This window comes from Mixophyes fleayi, chromosome 5, assembly GCF_038048845.1.
Source record: "Mixophyes fleayi isolate aMixFle1 chromosome 5, aMixFle1.hap1, whole genome shotgun sequence".
Classification (NCBI taxonomy): Eukaryota; Metazoa; Chordata; class Amphibia; order Anura; family Limnodynastidae; genus Mixophyes; species Mixophyes fleayi.
In genome coordinates, this window is record NC_134406.1 from 18,081,725 (window position 1) to 18,105,095 (window position 23,371).

The window sequence follows — 23,371 nt, forward strand, 5'->3', positions numbered from 1 at the left end:
CACGGTAAAATCGGAGCCAACCCGTTCTAATAGTCATTGGTTGTGTGCTCAATGACTGACAGCCAGGTTGCATTGACTCTCTTAGAAAGGTCGACCTGTGCTATGTGAAAGTAACTTATCAATATTTCTATTGTCTCAGATGATCCTTTAACTTTGTTGGAGATCCTTAAGCTGCCTAAGATCTTATAGAGTATGGATTTAAATGGCTCATTTCCAATTAGATAACTTCAGATTAAAATTTGATTAATTTAACTTTTTCATAATTTGCTAAAAATGGTCTTTGTTTGTTTCAGTGCTGATTCTGTGTTGCTGTATTTCATTGGATTGTTTCAGCAGATGTGTGGGGCTTACAAGCCCAGTTACACACATCTGTGCTCTATGTAAATTGTCAGAATGTTCACAATGCACAGATTTTGCCATTTCACTATTGTGACAACATGTTTTGCGTTGTTTTCCTTACACTGACAGTAAATAAACACATTGACATATCAATAGATTCTGTCTGAAAATATTTCAAATTTCAATTATTTGAATATGTAGCAGCGTCCGTAGCACGTAAGTGTCCGTAAATGCTGTCCGCAGGACTTGTAGAGCTGATACTTACCGATCTGAGCAGACACTACACCTGGTTCACCTGTAAAGCTCTTCCTAGACAAATAGACACTATGGGGCGTATTCAATTGTTGCTCCGGCCTCCGGGAAAACGAGCGCTCTAAAACTATTAGCGTTAATACGGTAATTACTCGCTGAATTTCATCTCGCAGCTCCCTGAGCAGCTCGTTTTCTCGGCGGCCGGAGAAACAATTGAATACGCCCCTATGAACACATAGACACATCTATCCCCTGCAGCACATTGTGCCCCCCTGAAAGGTAGGAAACTCTTGGTCGCTGGGGCTTTTTGCATGAGAAGGTTGATCTTGGTCTAATAAGACTGTCACTCACCGGACTGTGAGTGCTTCTTCCCGGACATTTAGGAACCGTGGCCGTCCTCCATCCTGAGGGACTGCGCATGCGCAGCCCTTTCCTATACTTCAGTGTATGTCCCTTTAACTCAATTGGCAGATCAGGCAACCTCCCTATATTAGCACCTGTGGTCAACACCACGTTGCCTGATCTTGGAGTCTCATTCCCCATGAGTCTCTGAAGGTGTTCCTGTGTTTCCTCGTTTATTCAGCCCAGCTGATTCCTGTGGTTTCCAAACCACTTCTACCTCTGTGGTTTCCAAACCACTTCTACTACTGTGGTTCCCATACCACTTCTACCATCTACTGTATCATCGTGACTGTGAGCTGATTCCTATCCGCTGCCTCCGTGCACTACAGTCTTCTAACCACTTCAACTCTACCTTGTATCATTGGGACTGTTAGCTGATGCCTATCCGCTGCCTCCGTGCACTACAGTCTTTCATTCACATCCACTCACCTGTTCCTGATTGTGACTGCCAGCTGATTCCTATCCGCTGCCTCCGTGCACTACAGGCTTCAACCTGCAACTCGTCTGTGTTTCATCATCGTGACTGTTTGGCTGATTTCTATCCGCTGCCTCCGTGCACTACAGTCTTCAACCTGCAACTCGTCTGTGTTTCATCATCGTGACTGCTAGCTGATTCCTATCCGCTGCCTCCGTGCACTACAGTCTTCAACCTGCAACTCGTCTGTGTTTCATCATCGTGACTGCTAGCTGATTCCTATCCGCTGCCTCCGTGCACTACAGTCTTCAACCTGCAACCCGTCTGTGTTTCATCGTGACTGTTTAGCTGATTCCTATCCGCCGCCTCTGTGCGCTTCAGTCTTCAGCCCTTGTCAACCCTCCCGTGTTTCCTTGAGTCTGCTGCCACTATTGCTACCCGCTACTCTCCGTGATCAACTGTTCCAGTTCAACTCTGCTCTGGTGTCCCATCGTTACTGCACCTGCTGGTTGCTATTGGCTACCTCCGTGTTCCCGCAGAGACCCGCTGCTGTTACTTCTCAGCGCTACGCATCCATCTACTGCTGATCCGCTCTCCACGCCTTCCTGGGTTCCCTGCTGGTCTACCTACCTGTGCGCTGCACCTGCTAGACCACCGCTTCACCCATCCAGGGACTTTGCATCCTGCCGGCCTCCTGCCGTTCAGGTATCTCTGCACTTCTGTCTGACTGCCTTCTCCTGAACCACGGTATGCATACTTCCCATTGACTGTGCTGTGTATTGCATACCTTGCTGGACTGTGTTGGTTCTCCTCTGGAGTGTACTATCCGCTGAGTCTATTGCCATCATTGACTGTGTTATCTCATGCTGGATTACTTCAAGAGACTTTCTATATTGGCAGTGTTGTTCAGTCATTTATACATTTATATTGTGCATATTACTGTGGATCAAAGTCAAGGTGCCCGTGTATATATTGTGTTGCAGTCTCTCCCCGTGCACCTCCTCACATATATATTCAGTGGTACAACTTGCTAGTGGCAGACCACTAAACCCTGTTTCCAGTTTCACCTGCTCCAGTATCCTCTCACATAGCAGTGGTACAACTTGCTAACGCAGACCACTGACTCCCCGGATACCTCCACTTGGATTCCATTCCTTCACTCAGACAGCGGTACAACTTGCTATCCGCAGACCGCTGACTCTCATCACCTCCTCGTTTCTGTTGGACATTCCTCCTCACTATAGCAGTGGTACAACTTGCTACCGCAGACCACTGACTACCTTCACGTGTCCTTTGTCCATACAGTTCCTCGTGTATTACTACCTCCATATTGCCAGTACTGCTAGTCATAGACTTTCCTGAGCATCTCATCATCTGCTATTTCCTGTTCCGTGATCACCCTGCTACCAGAGTACCATATTACCACCTATACTGCTCTGGTAAGCCTATCACCTGGTGATCCCTGGGTAAAGACTCCTAGTGCCCGTGACAAAGACCCAGATAATCTATTTTACAGCACACAGAGTATGGTTGTTGTTGTTGATAATATTATTATTATCATTATTATTATTATCGCTATTAATATTAGAGATGCTCAGGCTCGGTTCCCCAAGAACCGAACAAACCTGAACTTAGCAGATCTGAGTACCGAGCCGAGCCGGCTCAGTACCTTGGCGCCCTCGGAATTGAAAACGATGCAAAATGTCATCGTTATGTCTTCAGATCTCGGATCTTGCGAGCTTTGGATTCTATAAGTACCGCCCTCCACGGCGATCCAGCGACATTTCACAGAAGGACACAGAAGGGGTAGCACAGTTCTTGGCAGTCTCCACTGCATTTGGGCAGCGTCATAGGTAGAGAAGAAAAAGGAAGGGGTAGCAGTGTTCTTCAAAGTCTCTAGTGACATTCAGGAGAGCTCCATTGCTCCATTGCTAATTGTCATTGCTGAAATAGAAATAATAGGTCTGGCAGGTTTGGTGTAAATCTGCAGTCATATTGTACTGTGTTATATAGGTAACACACAAAGAGGAGAGCTCCATTGCTCCATTGATAATTGTCATTGCTGAAATACAAATAATAGGTCTGGCAGGCTTGGTCTTCTAAATCTGCAGTCTTTGTTTGAAAGTGTATGAAAATAATATTGTGACCTGTGAGGTGGTCAAAAATGAATGCAAATGACATGAATTTAGTGTTATTGAGGTTAATAATAATGTAGGGGGAGGGAAGCAGAAATCTGTGGTTTTAGCAAAAAGAATCGGGATTTTAGAGAAAAAAATCGGGATCCAAAACCTAAACCAAAACCAGAACACGGAGGTCAGTGAACATCTCTAATTATTATCAACATTTATTTGTATGGCGCTAGGACATTACAATTGGAATCAAACACTGTAATGCGACTGGGTATTAATAACAGATAAAGAGGATGATAGCCCTGCTCACTGGTTTGCAATCTATAGGAAAATAGGAATTTGATCCATGATGTTAAGTGTCACAGATTGCATATTGGGAAATGATACAGTCACATAGAGATGTTGGTTTGGGAGTTGTTGAGTAGGTTGTTTGAATATAGAAAGAGAATAGATATAAGACTTGTGTGAGTTGTGTAGAGGGGTGTTAATCAGATAGATAGAATAGCCTAGGGAAAATTAGAAGGTAGTAGGGGGATTTAATAAGCTTAAAACAGTGAGTTTTCAAGGAACGCAAGAATGCTTTAAGGTTTAGGTGAGGGGAAAGTCTTGTTGAAAGAAAGAGAGAATTCCACAGAGCACTGTTTGCTCTAACATAGACTTGGATGTCACAGACACTCATTCAATTCAAAAGGTTTCATTCTTTTATAAATAAAGTTGCCAGCAATCTTTGTGCTTCAGGCTGATTCCTGGGTATTCTGGGTACTTGACCTAGGCTCAGACTAAAACAATGCAAATCACCTGAGGCACAATGTTACTAATTCAATGCTTTCCAGAGAACATGTTACAGTGCTTCACGGGCCAATCAGAACTACCAATGGGGCACCAGTTATTCCTAACTGGTTTTCTCAGGCATCCCAGGATTATTTTCTGTCCAATATTTTATAGCTCTGCAGGTGTCAATTTTACTAAAACTGCTGAAATTGAGATTAGCGCATTGATTTAGCCGTTACACCATTTGTATGTATTTGGTTTCTGTCTTTTAAAACTGGACAAGCCTCCCCAAGCTATTTGTACCGAGCATGGCTTATAGATTCCCAATATAGGTAGATATATTATAGATATAAGCTGGCGTACATACGCTTGCACAGCCTATCTTGCATCAAATAGTTCTGCATATACTCAGGTCCTGGGTTTCATGTAAGGTTGCCTGGTTTCACCCATATTATTTGCACCAGCTACAGGGCACGGGTAAGTGCTGAATGATAGCGATGACCGACACGAATAGTCTTTGTTTTAAAAAGTATAAGTATCTGTGCCAGTAGATAGCACTGAGCATGTGTATGCAGGTAAGGTAGGCTTTAAAAACAAATTATATTTACAGTATGCATTAAAAACATCTTTATTTATATATTTAATGTTAAAAAAACAATTTAAAATCCATATTTTATTACTGATTATACTGTTAAGAGTTGTTTAATTTATAATATAAAAATGTTTTTATGCTTTCTGTTGTGATCTTATATTGCACATACGCTTGTACTGTAGTCTGTTTTGCCTGACTACATACAGCAAGTAATGTCTAGGCAAAGAGTAATTCATCACCATCATCATCACCATTTATTTATATAGCGCCACTAATTCCACAGCGCTGTACAGAGAACTCACTCACATCAGTCCCTGCCCCATTGGGGCTTACAGTCTAAATTCCCTAACACACACACACACACACACACACACACACACACACACACACTAGGGTCAATTTGTTAGCAGCCAATTAACCTACTAGTATGTTTTTGGAGTGTGGGAGGAAACCAGAGCACCCAGAAGAAACCCACGCAAACACAAGGAGAACATACAAACTCCACACAGATAAGGCCATGGTTGGAAATTGAACTCATGACCCCAGAGCTGTAAGGCAGAAGTGCTAACTACTATGCCACCGTGCTGCCCTAATTATACCCAGATTCAAATAGTAACGCATCTTGAGATACACTTGGATTTGAATATGGGTGAAACTACACTCAGGTTCCGTGCTCTTTTCTAAAATGCAGCTTACATGCAGGTTGGACATGAATCAGGTCAAATGTGATAAAGGAAAGAAGTAAATTCAAAGATTCCACAGCTCAATGGTGGAACAGATTGAGACAAAAATTCTAGGAACAAAGAACACTGGGGGGGGGAATTCAATTGACCGCAAGTTGTTGTTGTTTTTCCCGCAGTGTTAAAAAATAAATAAATCCTGCACGGGCTTTTACCTGCTAGAGCGACCGTTTAGTTAACTAGTTAGTTAACACAGCGTTAAAACTTGTGCAATTCAATTGAAAAAGAGGTAACACTGCACCCACGCATTAATCGTTGGTGCAAGCAAATTTTTAGTGGAGTGAAGGGGAGGGTTTAACACGATCATGTATATAAAAAAAAAGGATTGGCATACATTTGCATACATTAGATTGCATTACACAACCTTTCTATTTGATAATTTCTACATACAGTACTTTCTTTTAGCATTTTTTCTTATTTCACTATTTTTTTCTCATCTAATCATCTATACCATGTCAAAATACATTAGTACATACGTATTAGTATAAAAAACATACATAAATATAATTAATTCGTGATTTTATTTTTTTTTTATTTATGGGGGGAGTTTCATAATTTTTTTTAAAATAAAATCAACTTTTTCATGTTATGCATTACTGATAAACATAGTTTATCTTTTTTTTTTAAATTATTACATGATTTCAAATAGTCTTCTTAGGTTTTTTTATTTTTAGCACACCCAAAAGAGGTGCGAGATAAACAGCATATTGGCCTGTTTAACGCGCCGCATTAAAAAACAATTGAATAGCTTTTAACACGGCGGGCTCTCGCACACCCTATACTTTCAATAGACCTTCTACTGGAGCGCGAGAGGACCGTTTTATGAAAAAAAACGCTGCGTTAAAAATGGAATTGAATCGCGGGTAAAGTTAACCCGTTCGAAAATTATAACAAATTGCATTAAAATTAATTAACGCGGTGTTAAAAAAGGTCATGTTTTCTGAGTTTAATTTTATAGTAACTTTTGCCTTTTTGTATTAGCATTGCAGGTCCGCAATTTTTGAAGTTTATAAGGGACCCCGATAGTCTACAGGAAATTGTACCAAAATAAACATATATAAGTTATATCAATGGGATATGTAAGGCTATCATAGATACTTATCTCTGAAATCACGTGCATAGCTGGACTCCTAGGAGTTAGATACAATTGCAGCCAGTGTTATACCAAATAGGCCTTCTTCAGCCTTTTCATAAGGTTTAGCTGTATCAGGGATAGTGCCGGAATCAACACTAAATTTAGTGTTTTTTTGTTTGAAAATGTTTCTTTTGTTAGTGTATATAAACAGTATATATCAATGACATCATATTCCAGTTCCAGAAACATCACACATAGCCCTGGCCGACAGATTGTTATGTGAGAGACTTGCACAACCTGAATAATACTAAGAGAATGCTTTTTGAGAAGACTGACTGATAATTAGCAAAGAGAAGAGAAACAATGGCAACTATAGTGATCAGTGAACTCAGCAACTTAGCAGTATAGATGTTTTAACTACACAAAATTCGACTGAATCCAGTTCTAGGGCTTCAAACTTCGAACAGCCGGAATGATGACTTTGCGGTCAATTCAATTTGGGTTCGACTGCTGCAAATGGTTCAATAGACAAGTTCAAAGTTCGAGATCTCAAGTTGTTAAATAAACTATAAAATGCTGCCCTTTCAAGCTCAAATGGCTACATTTCCCATTGTGTTTAACTTTTTTTTAACGGTGAATATTACTGTGCTCGATTTTGAAGTTTCATTTTCCCGTTCACATGCAAACTCTTTAAAAATATCTTAAATATCATTTAAGTTCAAGAAAGCTTGAACAAATTCAAACTGGCTTAAACATGGTTACAACTATTTGTCTTGAAACCTATACATAACATGTAATTTAACTTCCCAGTATTAAGGAATCAGCATTGCTTTTGTAGACGAAAATGATCACAATTTTAGTCAATCTTGAATTGGAGTATTTATGACAAATTTTTCGAAAGGAGTTTGGTGAATTCAACAAACCAGTTCAATAACCACTCTGAAATGAATTTAAACATCTCTATTTACAAGCATGGTCAGGAAATCTAGATATACTCATTTAACAGAAATCTTTTATAAATTCATCCATTAATATTTACATTACACAAATGCAAACGGAAATTGAAACAATGCAAAGTTGAGTGACTTTTGGAAGATTTTGAATGCAAAATATACATATCATTCTTTCCAAATATCACTTGTTAATCAGCTCGGCATCAAACATTTTTACCCTTTGCTTACTGATGCTTACTTATGCATAACAACATCTGTAGAGAGAGAAATAGAATTCTTTCACTCAACAAGAGTCCATTCAGAAAACTGAATATTCTGTAACACAAATTATTATATTAAGCATTGTGAAAATTGTAAAAATGCAGAGCAAAGCAGAAAAATAGATGTTTATGAATGCAATCAACTTTGTTGAATCTGCTCTTTATAATTACTGGTTTATATCTGAAGCTGAATATAATAAACTTCACAATGTAGCATTTTCGTCTACAAAAGCAATGCTGATTCCTTAATACTGGGAAGTTAAATTACATGTTATGTATAGGTTTCAAAAGAAGCAACATTACAAAATGTAAAAGGGTGATATTTGCAAAAAATAAACTTTTGGAGAATTGTGTTGAACCATCATTTTTGTTTATTGATGATTTTGGCTTTTCCTACTCAGAGGGCTAGGTTTACTAAAGCGCCATTTGAGAAGCTTCAATGGCAAAGTTAGTGTAATATTAGCAAATCAAACAGAACAAACATTGATGTTAATGCAATCTGTGGACAGAAATACATATAGATTTGTTCTCCGTTACTTGGATCCTAACTACTTATACAGTTCTTCGTGTCCCAAAAGAAATTCAGCTTGAGTCATCCAATTACATGAAATATTGTTGGGTTCAGAATAGTTCCAGAAAGAACTAACTGGTAAAAACTGATTTGACTTTGGGATAAGTTTTGTTCTGTTTCATAGTATCAAATGCTTGGAAAAATAATTTCCTATCCAATACTATCCAACCAGAGCAAGATCTACATAAGGCTGACCGGTAAGAAGTCAATTCTGTGTTTTGTCAAGTGACAAATTCTGTTTCCTGTTTGGCTGAGTAACTAAATCACATTTGGCAGATGATTCGACACAGGCCAATATACCAACCGATCTAATCCCAAAACATTTTTCAAGTTCATAAACAGCGAAAGGAAATAAACTAATACCGTTGGTCTATGAAAACATAAACTAGGAACAATAATTACAGAAGATAAACACAAATCACTTAGATATATTTTTATCTGTGTTTACAATAGTTGAAAAAATGTAGAAAATATTTTGCGTAGTAATGAAAGGCGCAAATTGGGAATTAATGCCAGTCTAATACAGGGGGAGGTGCAATTATCAACGAACAAAAAGATTGCACTTGTCGCAGGTGCCATCTACCCATGTTTGCTCAAAGAACAATAATGAATAAAGAAATAAAAGAACTTAGTTCAGTATGGATCATGATTTCTCTTTCTCTCTCTCTCTCTCTCTCTCTCTCTCTCTCTCTCTCTCTCTCTCTCTCCCTCTATCTCTCTCTATACAGTATATTCACTTACACTTTCCATACCACCACTTCTAAATTTACACTTTGACCACTAAATATATATATATATATATATATATATATATATATATATATATATATATATTATGACGGGTGAATCTCAAAATGTAATTACTTTATTTTTTTACTGATTAATTATTGCTTGGGAGGAGAAAAAAAGGATGTGTGTTGTGAATGAGGGCGACCAACGCTAGTGACTCAGAAGAAGATGTATGTCTAGACAGATGCAGGGTTGCATTGATTTTGAATGGCTTCACGCGTTATTATATGCTGAACAAATTGCTGTTCTAAAAAAAAATTGGACACTTGATTCAGTCATCCTGGAGTGAGGTGTTGTGTAAATACTAACATCATCCCTATATATATATATATATATATATATATATATATATATAATATAAATGTCTAGTGGCGTGTGTTAGTCTGTCTGTCTGTGTGTGTGTGGAAAAAAATAAAACCAAGCTGCAGCGCCACCTGCTGGGCGGAGTTATACACTGACCTACTAAATTCTTAGTGTGTGTGGGAAAAAAAAATCAGAAAGGGCTGAAATTTGGTATACTAAGATGTTTTTAATTTGTTACTTTAATTTGTTAATTGTTAAAAGTGTTTATAAAGATTTTAAAAAAATACATATATATTTCTTGAAGGAAAAGTGACAGTTGGGAGTGGTTGGTGGTTGCCGGGGGTGACAGTGGGGAGTGGTTGGTGGTTGAGGCCTGGGCTATGGCCCAAATGCATGACAAGAACCTTTTTAACACCTTAAGTAGCTTGATTTGACTAGAATGCATGAGTATCATGCACGGGTAAACTTGTATATATATATATATATATATATATATATGTAGCGAGAAGTGGACTAGTGATTGGTGAGCATGGTCACAGACATAGCCAGGAATTTCAATAGCCAGGGCAGAGGTTAGAGAAGTAAGGGACACAGCTTGGGTCAGAGCAGTTGGTCAAGAATGGCCAAGGTCATACACAAGGATCAAAACACTGAATCAGCAGCACAATAATCTGACAGTTAGTACAAGAGATCTCCAGGACTGGCTACTGACATGAAGTGGGTGGTAGGCTGAACTAAGCATGCTCCAGGCCAGTTCATAGGGTACACGTTCTCCATAATAAGAGCTGAGATAAACATCTGCTGATGTAGCTTGCCAGACTGACACTGTCCAAAAGCCAGAAGGCCAGGGATTATGTCTTGTGTATTGTGCCTAAAATTTTACTCTCTGATTGCTCAGTAGCCCTCATCTAGGTGGGTGACACAGTGAAAAGTGACACCTCTACTCTACTCCAAATGCCTCGCTTACATTATCTTGGGAGAAAAAATATATATTGTGTAAAAAAATGATGCCTATGTGTTGTCCAGTCATTATGTTTGAGGTAATAGAGATGGCCCAAGGTTCCAACAATTATGGATTTTAGATGCATACAAATAGACTATATACAATCCCAAAATATGCAAATGTGTCAGATCAATAGACAATGTTTTAGGACATGGTTTAAGAGGCGACAAGTGCATCAGCAAAACAGAATAGCCAATGAAAGAAAGAGGAGCATTGCAGGAATTAAGGGGGGCTGTAAGGCAACAGCTACATAAACCCATAAATATCAACTATTTCAATATTACTATCAATAGTAACTGGTTAACCTATGGTTTTTAGGATTTATGAAGTGGTACTTTATCAATTTTTATGTGTGCTATGGTTTGATGCTAATTTATGATATTTATGGTTTTATGAAGGATCAATAAAATTTAGGTTGGAAATAATTAGTTAATCCTTCTCACCGTTGTTATGTCCTATTAGTTGTCTAGTAAAGTATAGAATGATTAATCCATTAGAGATAATCTAGCAATGTGATACTTCCCAATTCCACAATATAGTCATACCAATTACAACTATATTGTAATAACTGAACTCAAACCCGGAAGCCATTTCCCCTCACTCATACTTACCATACAGGGATGATTGGAACAGAATATAGGAGCCATGATGTAAACCAGGATAACTTACCACTCATGTTAGGCATGTTTGCATCCCACAGAGGGATGTATCTCAATATATCTCATGTAAGACTATTTCTAGTTCATGCAATTATGGCTCCTGGATAGGGAAGCAGATATATGTATTCAACAATCTTTATTTACACTTAACACTTTAGTACAGTTCCTTGAAAATGATGAGTGTGTAGTGCCTATCACATTGGAACACACAGATTTTAATGATCTTGTAGACATAAGGGGGTATATTTACTACACTGCGGGTTTGAAAAAGTGGAGGTGTTGGCTATAGCAACCAATCAGATTCTAGCTGCCATTTTGTAGAATGTACTAATTAAATGATAACTAGAATCTGATTGGTTGCTATAGGCAATATCTCCATTTTTCAAACCCGCAGTAAATACACCCCAAAGTGTTGTGCAGAATTGCATTGGAGCATGCTGTTAAAGGTTCCTGACCTGCTCATAGGGACTGTGGAGGTTCCAATGGTTCAGCCTGAATCTCTGAATCACCTTCTGATCACAGAGAGATTCCACTGACAACCTTTCTCTATAACCTCTAACCCTGCCGAAACTTTAGCATCTCACATTACTGCTGATCTCCATTCCTAATCCCTTATCCTCATCATCATCATCATCATCACCATTTATTTATATAGCGCCACTAATTCCGCAGCGCTGTACAGAGAACTCACTCACATCAGTCCCTGGCCCATTGGGACTTACAGTCTAAATTCCCTAACACACACACACACACACACACACACATAGAGACACACAGACAGACACAGACTAGGGTCAATTTGTTAGCAGCCAATTAACCTACCAATATATTTTTGGAGCGCGGGAGGAAACAGGAGCACCAGAAGGAAACCCATACAAACACGGGGAGAACATACAAACTCCTCACAGATAAGACCATGGTCGGGAATTAAACTCATGACCCCAGTGCTGTAAGGCAGAAGTGCTAACCACTGAGCCACCATGCTGCTCCTCCTGCATATTTTGTACAGCAAACAAATTGAGAACACCAACAATTTCACTAATCATTGCCTTTGAAAAAATGTACAGATCCACAGTATCAGAAATGTGTTGACCCTTTTTTTATAGGCATCATACTCAAACCACAAGTAATTTGAGCAATATCGCCAATCAGAACCGGGTCTAAATTATATGCCATTTTCTCCTGATGGCATTCCGTGCGTTTTTGACGCTAGATTCATTGCACCATTTGTATATTACCCACGTCTCAAAACCCACTTTGTAGTTTGAGAACTGGCTGTTGTGCTTTTGGTATATTGCACAGTTTGCAAACCACACATCAAGCAGCATTAAAAATGGCAGTTTTACAAAACGACACTTCAACATCTCGGCCTAAGTGTTATTCTCAGTTGAACAATATTAGAACACAAAGAGACAGCCATGTGTTGCAAGTCATTTCTTATAAGAAGAACAAACTAGTTATTCACATCAAATAGGCTAAAAAGTTACAACGCTAATGCAAATTGACAACAACTTCACTAGAGAGATTTTTTTTATTGAATATAAAATGTAATTTAAATGTTGAGCAGTGTTAGGTTCTTTAGCACATTTAGCAATTTGCCTTCAGACCATAGCAGAAGTCACTTGCAAATTTGCTTGCAAGACACACTGTGCTAAGACTGCCTGTCAGCTATATTGCAAATAAATAGATAGCCGTAACCAGAAATGAACCGTCGGCAAGACATTAAAGGCCACCAAAATAAAGCTCTCCTAAAGCAATCAGCATGTAATAAGCATAAGTTAAAGTTGAAAGCAAATTTTAGATGTAATATTTAAACGAAGCTAGTTATACTCACATATATTGACATAAACAAACGCGCACATGCTATACATATTCAATATTGACCCATTCCAGCTCAGCTAATGTAGATTTACAACTTTGATTTAAGTTCTGCTAATATCGGGCCCCAGTTCAAGGCCTGGGGCCAATCCAAAACAAAAGGAGGCACAGCACATTCTGGCTCTTGTCTAGTTGGTTTAAATGAACCAAGGTCCTCAATAGAATGGGCCTAATCAAGCCATTTGGTTAAAAGAGTCGGTGTCTGGCGTATACATAGAACTGGGTATTCACAGATGTCCAAAAAGGCCCCATTGTTAAAACATTTAATTACATTGCAAAAAAAAAAGGGGAACCTGTTTTTATCTTAGTGAAAACGATTTATTTTTCTTCAAAGTTCTTTGGCAAGTTTCATCTTGTCCCCTAATCATTCTGTCCCATCAATATGTTCTGTTCATACCAAACCTGCTGTCTTCTACTGCTGACTCGCATAAAACCTTAACATGTAGCTCTCATTTAGGAATGTCCAGCTGTATTCATCGTTGTTCCCAAATATCAGTTAATTAACTGAAATAGGAGAAGACAAAGGGGAAGAGCAAGGAAAATACAGAAGAAAGGTCAGGAAGGTAAAAGCAGGTTAGTTTTAAACCATGTTATCCTCCGACTGAAAGAGTTATTATCCCACGCTCATTGTAGGCAATCTATAAAGCGCTAAACATCTGCTGTGTGCAGTGCAAAGACCCAGGAGATCGGCGGATTCTGAGATCCTGAAACCACCCCAGGATCCTTAACCATGTCTACATTCTTTTATGCATTCAGTTGCTGCGACATAATTGGCTGATTAGATATTTGCATTAATGAGCAGCCAATAAAATGGCCACTACATATCTATATCTATATGTATCCATCTCTCTCTCTCTCTCTCTCTCTCTCTCTCTTTCTCTCTCTCTCTCTCTCTCTCTCTCTCTCTCTCTCTCTCTCTCTCTATATATATATATATATATATATATGGGAAAGGGCCATGATAGTGTGATATGCAATGTGTAACACCAAACTTATACCGATAGAAAGCAGCTATCAATCACCAAATCACCCATGTACAACAACTACATCCAGGACAAGGCTGAGGATAAACTACTCCATTAGGTATCCACGGAACAAGTACGCCAATACACAACAACCACTTCACTCAGAAGGAACACTTCAAGACTGGTGACTGACGACGCTCTATCGTGTATTGACACTGTGGAATGGTTTCAATGAAATTTCCGACAGATAAGCTTACAATTTCTTTTGAAATGTACTCTGTTTTCTATCAGTATATGTTGTGGTGTTACTTTAAGTGCCCTTTCCCTTTGTTTTATTTAATTCATTAAGCTTGTTGCTTAATGGGCTGTGGAATATTGGGAAGACTGCTAGATTACAAATTGGACACTATATATATATATATATATATATATATATATATATATATATATATGAGATGTTTACTGACCCCCATTTTCTGGTTTTGGTTTTGGTTTTAGATCTGGATTTACTTCGTGTTTTGGTTTTGGCAAAACCGCCCTTGCGTGTTGTGGTTTTGGATCCCAATTTTTTTCTAAAATCCCTACTTTTTTTTTGGGCTAAAATCACATATTTTTGACTTTTTCCCCCTACATTATTATTAACCTCAATAACACTAATTTCAAGTCATTTGCAGTCAATTTTGACCACCTCACAGGTGACAATATTATTTTCATACACTTTCAAACAAAGACTGCAGGTTTAGAAGACCAAGCCTGCCAGACCTATTATTTCTATTTCAGCAATGACAATTAGCAATGGAGCAATGGAGCTCTCCTGAATGTCACTGTAGACTTTGAAGAACACTGCTACCCCTCCTCTTTCTATTCTACCTATGAAGCTGCCCAACTGCATTAAAGACTGCCATGAACTGTGTTACCCCTTCTGTGTCCCTCTGTGAAATGGCGCTGGATCGTCGTGGAGGGTGGCACTTATAGAATCTAAAGATCGCGAGATACGAGGAGGTAACGATGATGCTTTGCCTCGTTTTCAATTCCGATGGTGCACTTAGTACCGAGCCTGCTCAGTATTCGATTCTTCTAAGTTTGGGTGTGTTTGGTTCTTGGGGAACCGAGCCTGAGCGTCTCTAATATATATATATCAGGACTTACATTGATATTTTTCCCCCTCTCTGCACACCTAGGCACACTTATAGTTCGTACAGGTGTCTCCTGTGTGCAGGGTCCACTTGTTGTGCACTAGAACTAGCCAAAGTTGCTGCAGCAATTTTTGCAGAGGGATACCAGCAAATGACAGTAGAACCTATTATTATTTCAGTGCCAGGAGTAACCTTAAGACTGAGGAAGGGAACTGGGTGTACTGTAAATGGTAAAACCTTCAGTAAACATGTTAACAACAGATAACAAAGTATTCCAGAAAAAAAAAAAAACAACTATTTTCTTTATAACTAGTAAAAAACAGTATTCTTTAAAAATGAGTAAAATATTCCATTTGTGAGCGGGTCACACTTCTCGTACTAGTTTTTGCCTCAGATTAATTACCCTGATCTAATTCATTTAGTGGAGGACAGCTGTGGTACGTGGGTTGCCCACTGATGTATTGAGTTAAATGATGCCCATCTGTCATTGCAGTATATCAGCATGAATCCGATGTCATCCACTTCATTGGTTTTGAAGAGAGGAGAAGTGCAGCTACAATGTTTACCACTGTTGATAATTTAATATCTACACCTTTATTAACCCCACCGCTCTTGTTTGGTGAACACTGATACATGATGGGCAGGGAGAGAATCTAAAACACATTTAGGAACAGAGCAGGGTGAGTTGTTTGGTACAGTTAATTAGACTTTTTTTTTGGGGGGGGGGGAGAAATGTGCTATTATAGAGCATTCTCATGTGGGAAAGCAGAACTGCTAAATAGAATATAGAGAATTTGTCTTACCAACATCTTTAACAAAGTCAGTCATTAATCAGTTTTATTAAGCTCCAAAGGTATAGCTTAACTGACAAATACTGTATGTGATTCTATTAAATCTCTATTGTAATAAATCTACCTAAAAAATGTTAGTGTCAAAATAAAAAAAGATCAATTTGATGGCAGAAATTAAGATTTGGGGTAAGATTTATTAAAACTTCTTTAAAAGTAAAAGCAGAGGATGGTTTATTTAAAGATTCCTGAAATAATCATATAAAGAAGACATACAGGAGAATATTTACTATATTTGAAATATGAATGAGTGACTGTATATATTTTTACATCACTTTTAATTTTTTCAAACTTGATTTTTTATTTACTTATTTTTTATTTTAAACTTGGGGGAGACACTGCTGTAATTGGTATCCCCTTTTCCAGCATTATATGATACAGTATAATTTGTATCAAATAGAGTTAACATTGATTCAATAGTGCTAGCAGGCAGGATGGACCATTTGTTGGGGAAAGTCCTTGTCACATGACTTTGAATGTACTATGATTAGAACCAAGCAGAACTGTCCCAGCATCCTCTCTGGAAATGCCAAAATAAGCACAGACCCCCTTGTCTGCCTATCAATTTAAAATGACAGTGGTGAGTTAACGGGCCACCTCTCTGTTGTATTAAATTGGACGCTGATCGGCAAGTGGTTAATGCTGTCCTTAAATGCCCTTACATCCGTCACTGCATATTTTGAAGTCATATGCCTGATAATTAAAATTAAGCAAAAGTGCAGGAATAAATAATATACTCTTATTTTACTATTTATAATGGGACGTGACATGTGATTTAAAAGTTGCACATCATATACATGTGTCATTTGAGAAACCATCTAAGTTACAAAAATCTAGTTTTCACGGGTACCCAAAATACTCTAGGTTCAAAGTTTTACTCATTGACTTTAGTTTGTGCCTTATTTTTAACATTTTGGTCAGAATTATTTATATATTTATTATCAAATAAGAACTATAACAATTTTAGAGAGTAGACGATGAAATAGATATTCTCTATGTGACTGGAAAAAAAATTGTTTTTTAGGCAGATTTGTTACATTTTGCTGCTTTCAGAAATTACAGTGGATCTGACCTGGCCTTATCAGTTGTCATATATATGTAAAGATGGTTCCCTTTAGTTATTAGTTCATGATAGAATGCAAGTATAATTATAATTATTGTAACAATGTATAAGTGAAGCAGTTAAGGAAAACCATGACATAATTCTTTGTATCATGGAAACCATTTTTGGAGTCTTAATTTGACCACCAACAAAATAGCCTTATATGGGCGGCCAAATTGCACAGATCTGTTATTTCAGGCACCATGTCATATATAGGCCTCATCACACTGTTAACCTGAATTCTCTTCTCTCCTTTTCATTTCGAGATCGACAGATTACCTTGCACGTGGTCCGAGAAATGTCATTGGATAACCCAATTTACAGTTCTGGCAGAGAGTTTTTATCTATCTTATTGGGCTACTCAAGTTGCAATTATCAGTCAATTCTATCAATAGCTTTGACAGCTTTATCTGTTTTTGGCTTTATTTATTTTTTATTTTGCAATTAATTAAAAAATCCAGCAACAACGTGGATGGAACAGGTGCATGCAGTAAGTCCAATAAAATGCATTTTATTATCCATGAAAATCATGCTTTCCTGAAGACTCCTCTATAATGGTAATATATAACAGGTAGCTATATACAAAGCCTGCCATTTTATGCTTCCATTACAGAAACACAGGTTATAAATGTAAAGAATGTAACTAGTTCTAGCGTTAACGAGAGTGGCCATTAAATCTGGAAACATACAAGGTACACATGCTGCATAGCTGGAGTGCAACAGATGCAATATCTGTAGGGATAGAGCATGCATGTGAATACATTGCAGTGGCTTTGAATAAAAATAACTCTAGAAAATAGAAATACCTCTGTTTTGTGTGGTGAGGAATCTGGCCTGTAATTCCAGTGTGTGTGTGTATGTGTGTGTGGGGGGGGGGGGAATATTGATGACAATGATTTAAAAAATATTCAGATATTAAAAAACAATCTAAAATAATCAGTTATTAGTTCCCATAACACCCATTAACAATACCTAGGTCAGTATTAAATGGTTGTTCGTAATCACCCCAATTGAATCAAACTAGAGATAGCCAGCGGTAACCACCTTAAATTAAACTTAAATGTAATGACTAGATTAATTAATTAACAGAATTCAAAAACTTTTATATATACGCTACATTACATGCACAAATTTTAGTAGCGGAGTATAATGAATAAATAAGTATATAATCAATCACTATTTTAAAGGAACTAAAGAATTTCTTTATACACTACAATATATATATAACTTCTTCCATTGAAATTACATTGCTGGGCATGGTCCCCACAAGAAGCGCTGATATACTATATGTGACTGCAAATAACTGCCACAGATTCCAGACCACCCAGCAGGTCACATGTTCCATTTCACCCAGCAGGGCTGCAAATAGCTGCCACAGTTTCCATACCGCCCAGCAGGTCACATGTTCCAGATCACCCCGCAAGTGCACAGGGAGAGGTCACTAACAGTCACAGTTTCCAGAGTAATCAGCAGGTGCACAGGTGTATTGCCAGCTGTCACACTTTCCAGAGGACAATGGTAATGCATTGTTGTAAATGACGGGTGAATGTTTTGCTAAATAACTCCGAAACTGTCACTCATCGGACGGTTAGTGCCTCTGGTCTGGTACGTGGCTCTCTCTCATTCCTGCCGGCGCCTGTCCTAAGCCGCGGCCGTCCGCCATCTTGACTGGATTGCGCATGTGCAGGACTCTTGAACTTAAAACCTTGCTTTTAATCCTATTGGTGAATCAATCACCACTCACTATTTAAGGCACCTGTGTCCTTAGTATCGTTGCCTGTTCTTGGTTCTCATTCCCTTGAGACTCCTAGGTGTTTCCTGTGTTCTGCTCGTGTGATCGGTTTTGCTGTGGACAAGTCCTCTCTACTCATCCGTGGTAAACTTGCCCGCTACAGACTACCTCTACTCCGTTGCATGCCTACACCTGGACAAGCCTTATCTGCTCTTCTGTGGTAAACGTACCCGCTATAGACTGCTTGCCATTCCGCTGCATACCTGCACCTGGACAAGCCTGCTCTGCTCATCAGTGGTAACGTACCCGCCACAGACTATTCGCTATTCAGCTGCTTGCCTGCATTTGGACAAGTCTTCCTTGCTCATCAGTGGTATACTTGCCGCTACAGACTACCCGCTATTCCGCCACCTACCTGCACCTGGACAAGTCTTTCCATCACCGCAGTGGTACAACTTGCTATCCGCAGACCACTGACGCTCCCGCTACCTACCTGCACCTGGACAACTCTTCCCATCACAGCAGTGGCACAACTTGCTATCCGCAGACCACTGACGCTACCGCTCCTACCTGCACCTGGACAAGTCTTCCCATCACAGCAGTGGTACAACTTGCTATCCGCAGACCACTGACGCTCCCGCTACCTACCTGCACCTGGACAACTCTTCCCATCACAGCAGTGGCACAACTTGCTATCCGCAGACCACTGACGCTCCCGCTCCTACCTGCACCTGGACAAGTCTTCCCATCACAGCAGTGGTACAACTTGCTATCCGCAGACCACTGAAGCTCCTGCTACCTACCTGCACCTGGACAACTCTTCCCATCACAGCAGTGGTACAACTTGCTATCCGCAGACCACTGACGCTCCCGCTCCTACCTGCACCTGGACAACTCTTCCCATCACAGCAGTGGTACAACTTTGCTATGCGCAGACCACTGACTCTCCCCGCTACCCTCCTGCACTGGCACGAGTCTTCACTGCACATCAGTTGTTATACCTACCTCCGTATTATAGTTGCAAGTCGCTGACTCTCCTGCTGCATAGCTGCAAGTTGCTGACTCTCCTGCTGCATAGCTGCAAGTCACTGACTCTCCTGCTGCATAGCTGCAAGTCGCTGACTCTCCATTGACATTCCTTATCCTAAGTTGTTGTACTGTTCCAACCATTCACCATACTGCCCAGAGGATCGCTGTGATAAACTCCGCCCCTCTGGTAAGCATAATCGCACCTGGTGAATCCTGGGTAGAAACTCCTAGTGCCCGTGACAGAAACTATGCAACCAATTAAAACACCAAATCTACAGACCAAGACCTTTAATGCGGAATATGGTGTGCCCTTCTCAGACAAGGGCATCATAGACAAAAGTGACTCATAAAAGTCGTACTTATGCTTCTAATATATAGGCTGGTTCTATATGGAGAAGATCCATCTAATGTGTGTTGAATTAAAGTGAACTAATTAAGCTGGGCAGAACTGGCATTCCCTATTTAAAGGTTCAAGTTTAATACTCAATGTCTTGACAGAGTTGAACGAAAGCTTCAGACGGATTCCTATTTCATAGGATTACTACACAGGAACCGCTATTACTATCTGAATAAATGAAGACTTAAACTGCTGTTTTATTTCAGCCTTTGTTGATCGGTATATGACTTACAAGCACTACTGATTTGATTCTCGTTAGAACGGAACTGATATGTTAGGTGGCTGCTTTATCTGAAGCGTGCAGAATTAACTACCACCACCGGCCACCGACCGGATGGAAATTCAAGTCAACATCAGCTAAGAGCAAAGTCACTGCTATTGAGTAGCATTCAACACCTCCTTATTCCAACTACAGTTTAAAGGATTTACCTTTGCCGATCGGTGTGTTTTACAACAACTAAGACCTCTGAAATATAAACTTTTTATTTTCTGAGCATATAGACTAGAATTCTCTATAGACTGCTCCTCTGTTGTTCAGGCGGATACCAGAACAAAAATTGAGTTTGTTCCTAATTTATTACCCTTGTATTATTATTGTGAAGGATTTTTCACAAACAATCAGCATATTCTCAGTAACTTTGAATAAAAACCCGAAGGGCGTGTGTTATATAGAACGCTCTTGGAGTGTGATATATTTCATGGGCCGATTATTGCTACAATTATAGTAATGGTTATTTGCTGTGCGCTATAGTTTTTGCTATTGTGATTGTGTTCTATAAGAGACTGGGAATCTCTACTAGAAGCAGCGCGCAAGTTTTAAAATCGCCACGTGGCTGGTGCGCTGATATCACTTCGTTTTCAATTATAGTAATATATCTCTTCCAATCAATATATTATTGTTATTTTAATTTAGAATGTTATTCTAATTTGATTTAATAGTGGTGATTACGAACAAACATTTAGTACCAACCTAGGTATTTTTAACGTCCGTTTATGCACTAATAGTTATTCATTTTAGTTTGTTTTTTAATTATATATGTTTATTGGGCTTAATACATTTTAGTTTATCTTGAAGAGAGAACATTCATATTCATTTATTTCTACCATAGTTAGTCAATTCATATATATATTTACTTTATTATCAACTGGGTATTAGTAAGCTCAGTGCTGGAATTTGTTTTGTGTTTGTGCTCTTAAGGACAGAGTAATTTGCTGACACTAATATAAATAGAGGTTAATAATATATTAGAGATGCACAGAATTTATTCCACCTCATTCCTCATTTGCCGCCCCAAAAATTGCTCCAGTGCCCTTCTAAAACAAGCAAGAAGCATTTTTGTTTCTCCAGTGAAATTTGTCCTTAAGTGTTCTACGTAGAATTCCCCTTATTATGTTTGTTCTGCACACAGCAGATTGAATTGACCCTAGTGTTGCCCCCTGCTCTATTTTTATATATCTAGAAATTGTGTGAAATGCGTAATGTGAAATCACAAGTCAAGACCCAACCAGTCCATTCCTTTCACTCTAGACCCTCTAAAATGTCCTACTACAAATTAAAAAATGGTCTAAACTACTACTTTGGGTCCTAAGGCAGGTTACCATGGTAGAGATAGAGGTCCGTCTTTATATAGTGCTTCAGTCTCATCTTAATATAGCACAATTTTTCTTTTGGAAATTCACTTTGATAACCCACAGCCACCTGTGGGCCAATGCTAAGCTTAGTCTACTTATCCATCGAAATCCAACTAGAGAAGAGTCTGGCTGGCAAGCAGTATTACCCAGCTTCATTAGATCCTGTAGGAAGGGGGTCACAAGACTGATAGAAATTAGTACATGAGCTATTTAAGGGCTGGCTTCCTGCACTTGCATACTACAAATTTCCTTCTAAAACAAGCAAGAAGAATATGCGATAAGGCAAAAGCTATTCTTACGAATGACTGAATGAACTACTATATGTCATGAGAAACTAACATCGTTCCTGACCTATGTACAATTCAACATGTACCAGTTTGGACGAGGGTGACTGTACCTGGGCCAAGTGTACTCTAAGACTGGGTACACACTACTGAAAATTTCTCCCGATGCAATATGGTTAACGATTTTTCCAACAACTGTAAAAAAAAAACGCAGCCGATTCATGTTTACACACTGTACAAATTTTATACGATTTGCCTTCAGATCTGTGCTCTTCATCTGTCATAACCATCGGCTGAAAAGATCCTGACTCTGCACACTCCATAGAGATCTATGGTCACTGCTGGTCGTAAGTACATACACACTGCAGAATTGGTTACAACATTGTTCCATCGTTGAACGAGATTTTTAGTCTGCTTTAAATCAAATGAAACGAAATGATGAGCTTTGGAATGATAATCGTTCATCGTTGGATGTAAACACTAATGCGATATCGGGCTGAATGGTCGTTTCTCGTGTAATTGGCCCGATATTTGGGTGAAAACCCTGTAGTGTGTACCTAGCCTAATAGTACAAATGGAGCATGTTCCTTTTAGATATAAGGCAAGGCTGAGTTATACCGAGCTTACACGGGGCATACTGAGAAACACTCTGGGCCTGAGTCATTAAGGAGAGTAAAGCATAAAAAAGGAGTAACATTTGCACATGGGCAAAACCATGTTGTATTGGAGGGGGAGGTAAATTTAAAATGTGAGGCAGATTCATAGTTTGGGTAGGGCATGTCCTAGATCATCTTAATATTTCAATGTAATAATAAAGCTAGCAAGTATTTGTGTGCTAGATGAAAAAACAGCCAGTATTTAACTTATGTACAAAATAATAAACTGATTTGCACCCCTTACATTGTAACATGGTTTGTCCCAGAGAACATTTACTCCTTTGCTTGCCTTAATGACTCAGGCCCTCTATGTCTACATTCTAAGTGGAATAGGGCCCAGCTGGAGCAAGAGGAATGAGCGTGGCTCAGAGTGGAGATTGGGACAGTTGTGAGGGTGCATTAGTGTGAATAGTGTTATCGGAGATAAGGTCATCTCTAAAAAAAGAGATGGGTTTTCAA